Genomic DNA, 8,936 nt, shown 5'->3' on the forward strand with positions numbered 1-8,936 from the left:
GTGGTCCTGATATATCCGAATATGTTAGTTTGAGCAAACAGAATATAAAAAACGAATAATCTGTTGTAGTAAACGAAGACGACACTTCTATAGCAGACCCATATTTGAACTTGGAGAAGTACCGAACCTAGTTTAGATGTATGAAGCTATTAGATTCCTACGTTAGGTTCGGGGCGTTGAACATACTTTAGCTGTATTACAGTACTAGTAAAATATTTAAGGTTATAACTTGAGAAATGACTTAAGGATAGGTAGGTACAACCAAAACTGTTAGCGAACGGAGAAAGTAAGCGCAAGTAGAACCTGACTTCTAAAGAACTCTAAAACTCCACCTCAGAATCAGAAGAGACGGCGACCTCTTAGATAGTGTATAATGACAAGAACTTAACCTTAGAATTGCTACTTTACTCTATAAAAAACAAACTAGAACAACCACCTGAGAGCTACAACGATGTAGTAATCGACAACAACATTGTGACATCTTATTGTGCTTGGTAATCTTAGCCAGCGATGGCCTTATTATCTTAAGACAATCGGATATGTCCTCAAAAGGGTCGGCGATCGGAAATTATCTAACGTGATTACACAGTTCGAAAGCTTACTAGACGTGTAATTCCCCGTAAACTAACCTAAATTAACATTTATGTCACATCTATCTATACGTACGCTAACCTTTATATCATCACGTTTATGTACAGAACAAACTAATAATCATCTTTTGTGATTTTAATATTTATTAAATAAGTCAGAATACGTCAGCTCTTCACATAAAATATTAAAAAATAGTGAAATATATACCTCACCATTCTAATGGAGGATTCGATCTAAAAAAAAAATTTCCAATAATCCCTCCATTCGAATAAAAATAAATTTCAATGAGATAGATTGACAACATTAACCTTGATAACTAATTAAACCCGCATCAAAGCTGATAACATCAACTCAGTGTACGTCAAGATTGACGTTGTCAACTTAAGTTTACAGAGTTCGGTTTGTGACCTAAACTTAAACGTAAATCATATGTTAACGTCACATCAACGTTGATACACGTTACTTTGTTGGAGATTGTGTAATAATAACAACCTCAACACACAGATAAAGTTGAATTATCGGAAGGTTTCAAAAACGATCAAGGGTGGTTCTACCTGTTTAATGTTTTAGAACTTCTTGCATGAAACTGTCTCCTAGAAAGCCGAGGCTACCTCCTAGAAAGCTGAGGCTATCTCTTAGAAAGCTGAAATTATCTCTTAGAAAACCAACATTATGATTAACTGCACACGGATTTATTTTTATCAGCTTATAAGACTATGGTTAGCTACATCAGTTTACTCATGACATCGTTCATGAAATCAGCGTCTATTACATCCCGTCCCCTAATAACGTCTTTCTTATCGTCTTCCTTTTTTTTTTTCATTTTCCCAATTCTCCCTATTCACTATGTTCGACCTATATATGGTGTCCCGTGATTCTTTTTGTGTGTTTTATTTTAAAAGTAATTCATTTTTTTCAGCAATTTTTTTGATATAAATATAATTTTTTTAGAGTTATGATCAGGATTAGTTTAGGATTCTAAAATCTCTACAAAAATACCGTTTAAGTGTATTTTTTTGGTATCCAACACGTAAAAACCTTGTTATCCTGTAAAAAACTTTATATGTATAATCCTGCTATATAATTCATTTGACTGATTTTATAAGAATAAGGAAAGAGATAAAACAGAGAGAACAACCAAAAAGAAGAAGGAGAAGAAGAAGGAGTAAGACGTTGAAAAGAGAGAGAGAGGAGAATGAAAGAGAGTAAAGAGGAAGAGAAGGAGGTGGAGATATAGTCGGAGCACGAGGAGAGAGGATAGAGCGGGTATGAAGACGGAGGTATTCGCCGCCGTTACGCCCGAGCCTATACCGTGTCTCGTTCCTCCATTCCGCTGCCGTTTTTTGCACCAGCCTCTTCCGCTGTCACTACTCCGACGGTTTCCTAAACTCTTGCTGTTTTTTCCCCTTTCGGCACCCCGTCCTGTCAATCCCGGCATCTATATCGCTGTCTGCCTCTCCGTCACCCGCGATATCTCCTTTTCTTGCGTTGATCACCTTCTTTTTCTTTTTTTTCCTCGGTCTTTTTCTTTTTATATATAAGAAGAAGAAGAGCTTTCTGGTGGTATGCGGTGTCATTGATGTTCCTTCCTGTTCTTTTTCTCTTCTTTCTTCTTTTTCTTCACCTTGACGGATTCTTTTTCAATATAATGCCCTCTGATTTACCTGATAAATTCTGTTCGACGTGGCAAATGTTGATCAACTCTGATTTTACGTGATTGTTTTTATTTTGAATGCTACCATCTGTGAGTCAACGTGACAAACTCTTCAACATTGAATCAGAGTTTAACAAAATTTGCCACGTTGAATTCAAAATTTGTTACGTTGAATCAAAGTTTGTTATGTTGAAGATAAAATATACTACGTTGAATCAGAGTTTATCAAAATTTACGACGTTAAATCGGAATTTGTCACGTTCAAACAGAGTTTGTCATGTTGAAGAAAGAATAGATCAAGAACCGGAAAGGAAATCTCCGGTGCCGTGCACACTGGAAGGATCCTTTTCTTTATATATAAAATAAAATAAAATAAATAAGAAAAAGAAAAAAATTAAGGTGGGAGCGTAAGAAAAGGCGATAGTGCGGAGAAAGGAGCGGAAAAAGATGTCGTCGGAAGGGACAGTACTTCGCGAGAGGGAAGGCAGGAGGAGTTTAGGACGCTGTAGGAGCAACAACAGCGGTAAGTGTTGGTGCAAGAGGTGGTTTCGGAATGGAAGGACTAGATATGATATAGACTCGGGTGTAGCTACGTCAGTGACAACCTCAGCCGCCTCCACACCCGCTCTATCCTCTCTCCTCGTGCCGCAGTCGCAGCCCCACCACTTCCTCCTTCTCTCATCCCTCTCCTTCACCCTCCTCTTTTTTGTTTTCTCTCGCTCTTCCCCACCACTTCCTCCTTCTCTCATCCCTCTCCTTTACCCTCCTCTTTTTCGTTTTCTCTCGCTCTTCCTTCTCTGCTCCTCTTTCTTTTTTTTTTTCTTACTGTCTATCTTTTCTCTCTTTCTCATTATTTCTATAAAACCAGTCAAATGGTTTTAAGTCTAAGATTAGATATTTTAGATTTTATCACCATATAAACTTTTTTTGCATTTTAGCCACCTAAAAAAAACGTTTGTCCGGAAAAAGATAAAGCTTTGATAGATTAAGCTTAAATTTAATGAAGTCTTATTAAACTATACAAGTAACTATAGCATTTGTTTAAGGTATTTGCCTAAATTCTCTTAGTCAACCCGCAAGAAAAAACTGTCCTCCTTTTTGCCCTCTAGCTAGAAGCATATAAACGGTTCTTATAATACTTACCTTCCTCCCTTCTTTTTCCAATCGCCTACTGAACTGGTGCTCCAACCTACACAAAGTAGCTCGTCATTCGTCGTCTAGAAAGGGAACAAAAATTATCTTTCAACCACGGAAGAACAAAACGTTTAAGACCAGCTCCACCAAAACGAGACGGGTACACATTTTTATGTAGGTTCATTTCTTTTATACATGAAAGTAGCCAAGATACATAGCATTATATTCGACAAACTACACTAGACAAACCACGCTAGATATTTTGACGTTGTAGACTCTCTAGTCGTCTGTTGTCATCCGTGAAGAAAAGAACCGTCAATCATCACCCTTTTAGCTAACAACATATAATCAGAAACCTCTCACTTTCCCTGTGGTAGTTTAAGTACTCTTCGTTCAAAACCGCCACGATGACTTGATTGAAACAGTTACTTCCGGTATAAACATATTGTAGAGCTCGGTCCGTCCCCACCATGATATCTCAAACAGTGAAAGTTACTGACTCGTAAGGTAGCTATATAGAACTAAATTATCATAAACTTGAAAAATCCATAAACATGCTGAAAAATTCATAGTAGATGTGATGAATCACAGGCCTGCCGGTCGTTTTCCTTGATAAATTTGACGAATATATCTACATAATTTTGTTATTAGGTTTAGCCAGTCAAAAACCTACCTTCTAAGCAAAAGAGGGACCGTTTGATTCACGTTCTATAACGTTGAGGCTAAACTCAAAATGTTCAAAATAAGGAATTATAAACTATATAGATAAAAATTGAAACTGGTAAAAAGAAAAACTATTCAACAACTGAATTTTCACTACGAGTTTTTTAGTGTTTTAAACCCAAGATTTTATGAGATAACAGATTTAGTACAAATTGCCACTTATAGCAGTTTAATTTGCGCGATGTATTTTAATTTTTTGCTCAGAGATCGATCAGAACTACTGAGACGCCATGATTAATTATAGTTCATGTCAAGTTGATATTATAGATTATAATAAAAAACTCTATTGTTATAAATTTTAATATTAGAGATGTACTTACTGTTGCTTAAACTCAGTAAAGACGTACATTTAACGATAAAATCTAAATACTCAACATTAGTTGACCTTGTGTTTCGTTTCAATTCGATGAGGTTTCGAAACAAGTCGGATTACCACGTCTACCCGACACGATTTGCTTCATGAGACTTGGTCCTGCCCCTGAAAAGATTTGCGTCAATGCCCCTTAGACACGAGAGAGTTGACGGAGATTTACATTACCAGGCAAACAAAGTTGCATTTTAGCACTTTTTATAAAAAAGTACTTTTTTTTTTAAAGCTATTTTTTTTTCAAAATGTATAACATCACAAACCAGACATCTTTTTTTTTTTTTTTAAAGTAGTGGTAAACAAACCAACTTTTCTTTTTTTTAAGTGTAAACAAGCCAAACCACTTTTTTTTACTTACTTTTTTTTAAAATACGTTAAACTCAAAAGCAATGCACCTTTTGTATTATTAGACAACATTAATCAAGGTTAATGAACCACTATAGTATGATTCAAAGCTTGGATTTGTTTTCTATTATTACCTGTTATGTTTCGCAATTGATCGAGATCTCTAATGGGTCTCCTATTCTAATGGATCTCCTACACTTACGATACTATGCATTCCACAATGAACAATGATGACATTTGTTTCGACAAAAAGGAACTTCAAATAGGAAACCTAGAATGTGTTCCAAGAAGTACACCCCAAAAAAAAATCAGAATAAAAAAATCAAGCATGATATATAGGTACTCGTCTCCAAATTTAGCAGCTCCAAATGCTGTTAATATTGATATTTTGTGAGACAACCATATTAATATAGAACCTGGATGCGCCTCTGCTGGGTACAATTATAAGGTACAGTCCACATAGAAAGAACTACCACTACATGATGTTGCTTTAGAATTATTATCCCAAATTGGAAGATCTGCTGCACGTTGGCATCATATCCTGTGACCTTTCTTGATAAAACTTTAGGTAGAGGTCATTCCAAACAACCCATCTGTTATCTAACGTGGATGGATTGCTCAACTATATATATATATAGAGTCCAGCTACTATACTATCGATAGTACCAAGTCCTTGATACTATTGAGTTTTCTACCGTTAGATCTACCCTTTGATCATTTCCACCCGTTAGATTATACTATTAAACTAACCATCCACTCAACCCTAGGGGACCACTATTAATTTAACCGGGGACCACTATCATCCTAACCGCACATCTTTTCATCCAACGACCGAAAACTCAATAGTACTGAAGGCTTGGTACTATTGATAGTATAGTAGCATAATTCCATATATATATATATATATATATATATATATATATATATATATATATATATATATATATATATATATATAGAGAGAGAGAGAGAGAGAGAGAGAGAGAGAGAGAGAGAGAGAGAGAGAGTGGAGTTAGAATACTGTTAGAAGCACCAAGCCTTTGGTGCTTCTAAGTTTTTAGCCCTTAGATCTACTCCTTGATTACTAATAGCCATTGGATCAAACACTATTCCACCTACCACCACCTACCGTCACCTACCACCATCATCCCAATCCTATATCTCTCCATTCAAAGGTTAAAAACTCAAAAGCACCACTATCATGGTGCTTTTAGGAGTATTCTAGCTCAACTATATATATATATATATATATATATATATATATATATAGAGGTGAGCTAGAATGCTATCGATAGCAAACCGGTACTTTTGCCACCCATTTGTTTTCGATGATAGAGCCTCCAAATTGACGATCGGCACCGTTGAGCATGATCTATACCACTTGAAATATTTGGAAATTAAATTTCAAATCTTTTCGATATCATTTGCCTAATGATCAAAGGGTTTCAAAATTTGTAATTTTAATGGTCGATATAAGACGTTTTCTCATTTAACGGCGTAAAGATATCCAAATCATTTGAATTTTTGTTAGAAAATTTTTTAAACTATTTAAAACAAGATCTATACTCTTGATCTTGATTACAAGACTCCTATTATCATTTTTTTAAGAATATTTATTTTCAGCTGTTCATTTTTATGTCCACTCGATGGATAAGAAAATAATATCGAAAATGAATGAAATTTGATTTCTAAATACTTCAAATGGTATAGATCATGTTCAACGGTGCCGATCGTCGATTTGGAGGCTTCATCATCGAAAACAAATGGGTGACAAACGTGCCGATTTGCTATCGATAACATTCTAGCTCAACTCTCTCTCTCTCTCTCTCTCTCTCTCTCTCTCTCTCTCTCTCTCTCTCTCTCTATATATATATATATATATATATATATAGAGTCCGGCTATGGTGCTTGTGAAAGCACTAAGCACATGGTGCTTGTGAATTTTTTACCGTTAGATCTACGATTTTGATCTTTTGCATCCGTTAGATTATACTATTCAACCAACTACCTACTTAACCCAAGGGGGCCCACATTATCCTCACCGCACATCTATTAATCCAAGGGCTAAAAACTTACAAGCACCAATAACTTGATACTTTTAAAAGCATAGGAGCTCAATTATATATATATATATATATATATATATATATAGAGTTGAGCTAGAATACTATCGATAGCAAATGAGCTCCGTTGCCACCCATTTGTTTTCGATGATGGGGCTTCCAAATCGACGATCGGCACTGTTGAATATGATCTATACCACTTGAAGTGTTTACAAGTCAAATTTCATACATTTCCGATATTATTCTCTTATCCATCGAGTGGACATGAAAATGAACGGCTGAAAATGAATATTCTTTAAAAAATCATGATAGGATCTTGTAATCAAGATCAAGAGTATAGATCTTGTTTTAAATAGTTTAAAGAATTTTCTAACAAAAATTCAATTGATTTGTATACATATTTTTATGCCGTTAAACGAGAACACACCTCATATCGACAATTAAAATTATAAATTTTGAAACCCTTTGATCATTAGGCAATTGATGTCGAAAAAATTTGAAATTTAATTTCTAAACACTTCAAGTGGTATAGATTATGTTCAACGGTGCCGATCGTCGATTTGGAAGCTCTATCATCGAAAACAAATGGGTGGCAACGGAACCCGTTTGTTATCGATAGTATTCTAGCTCAACTATATATATATATATATATATATATATATATAGGGTCCATCTACTATCCTATTAATAGGATTGAGGACATTGTCCTATCAAGTCGATTTGAATGATCGGAACTTCAAATTGATAATCGGTACTGTTGAAATTGATTTGCACAATTAGAAATGTTTAGAAATGTTGAAATTGATCTACACAATTAGGCTGATGTGGTCCCTTTAGGATTGAGTGGGTAGTTAGTTGAATAGTATAATCGAATGGATGAAAATGATAAACGGGATAAATCTAACGGTAGAAAACTTGATAGCACTAAATATTTCGTGCTATCGATAGTATCCTGCCGGACTCTACACACACGGTTTACCACCATTATTATTAAAATTATTTTGGGTCACTAACACTTAGCAGTAGACACCGACCAGCAAGTGGTAAGTTTAGATTGACTTTGTGGTGACCGTACAATCATCATTCCTCGGATTGTATGATTATGACGGTACAGCCAATCATTCATTCCTCTCCTCTAATTAATTTCTTACTCTATATTTTTATATTTTAATTTTTTATTCCTCGGATTGTCTTACTCATCTAAAAACCATTATATTTTCGCTGGTTTTATCATTTTTTTTCTTTTTAATAGTAAAGTAGATGAGATATGAGATTTATGTATAACTATGTACAGTAATATTCTTTGGTACGATAAAGAAATGCAATTAAAGATCTCTTAATATAGTATAGTACTAGTCCACTTGACCAGAAAATTTTTTGAATGCAACGGGTATATATTGGTGATGTGGCGTAAAAATCAATCAAATATCTCTTTTTAGAGCTATATGTCCTATCATGATTATAAAAAAATATTTTTATTGTAGTTTGATTTGAAAAAAAAAATAATTAATTTGTTATTAATAACGTGGTGCAAATGTGATGGTGTAGAATTTCTGCTCGACCAGATCGAAAAGGTTGTTGCTTGTCTCGAGCCACAAATGCGAATTCCCCACACATCTAATACACTTCATCCAACTTTTTCAATTGCTCAGCTGGCTTTTAGAATGCTTCCAGATACCATGACACCATGGGTCAGACATCTTCTAAGTAAGCAAAGGTCCAAGCAGACCTAGGGGTGGTAGGTAGGGGTGTAAAACGGGCCGGGCGGCACGTGGGCCGCCCGGCCCGGCACGGCTGCGGGCCAGGCCTTAGCACCCGGGCCGGGCCGGGCCCGGCAGGCACTTCGGGCCCTGCTGGGCCTCACATTTGGAGCCCGACGGCCCGGCACGGCACGGCCCCAACTTGGGCCTGGGGTTTGCTCTCCTCGGGTGGAGGGCTTAGCCCTCCTCCCAAGGAGAGCTCCTCCCTTGGGAGGAGTGATTTTGGTCCAATGGACCAAAGCAATTTTGGTCCATTGGACCAAAAACCCTTCTCAACTTTTTTTTTTCAAAAAAAAAAT

This window comes from Ananas comosus, linkage group 10 (genome assembly GCF_001540865.1).
Source record: "Ananas comosus cultivar F153 linkage group 10, ASM154086v1, whole genome shotgun sequence".
In the NCBI taxonomy this organism is placed as follows: domain Eukaryota; kingdom Viridiplantae; phylum Streptophyta; class Magnoliopsida; order Poales; family Bromeliaceae; genus Ananas; species Ananas comosus.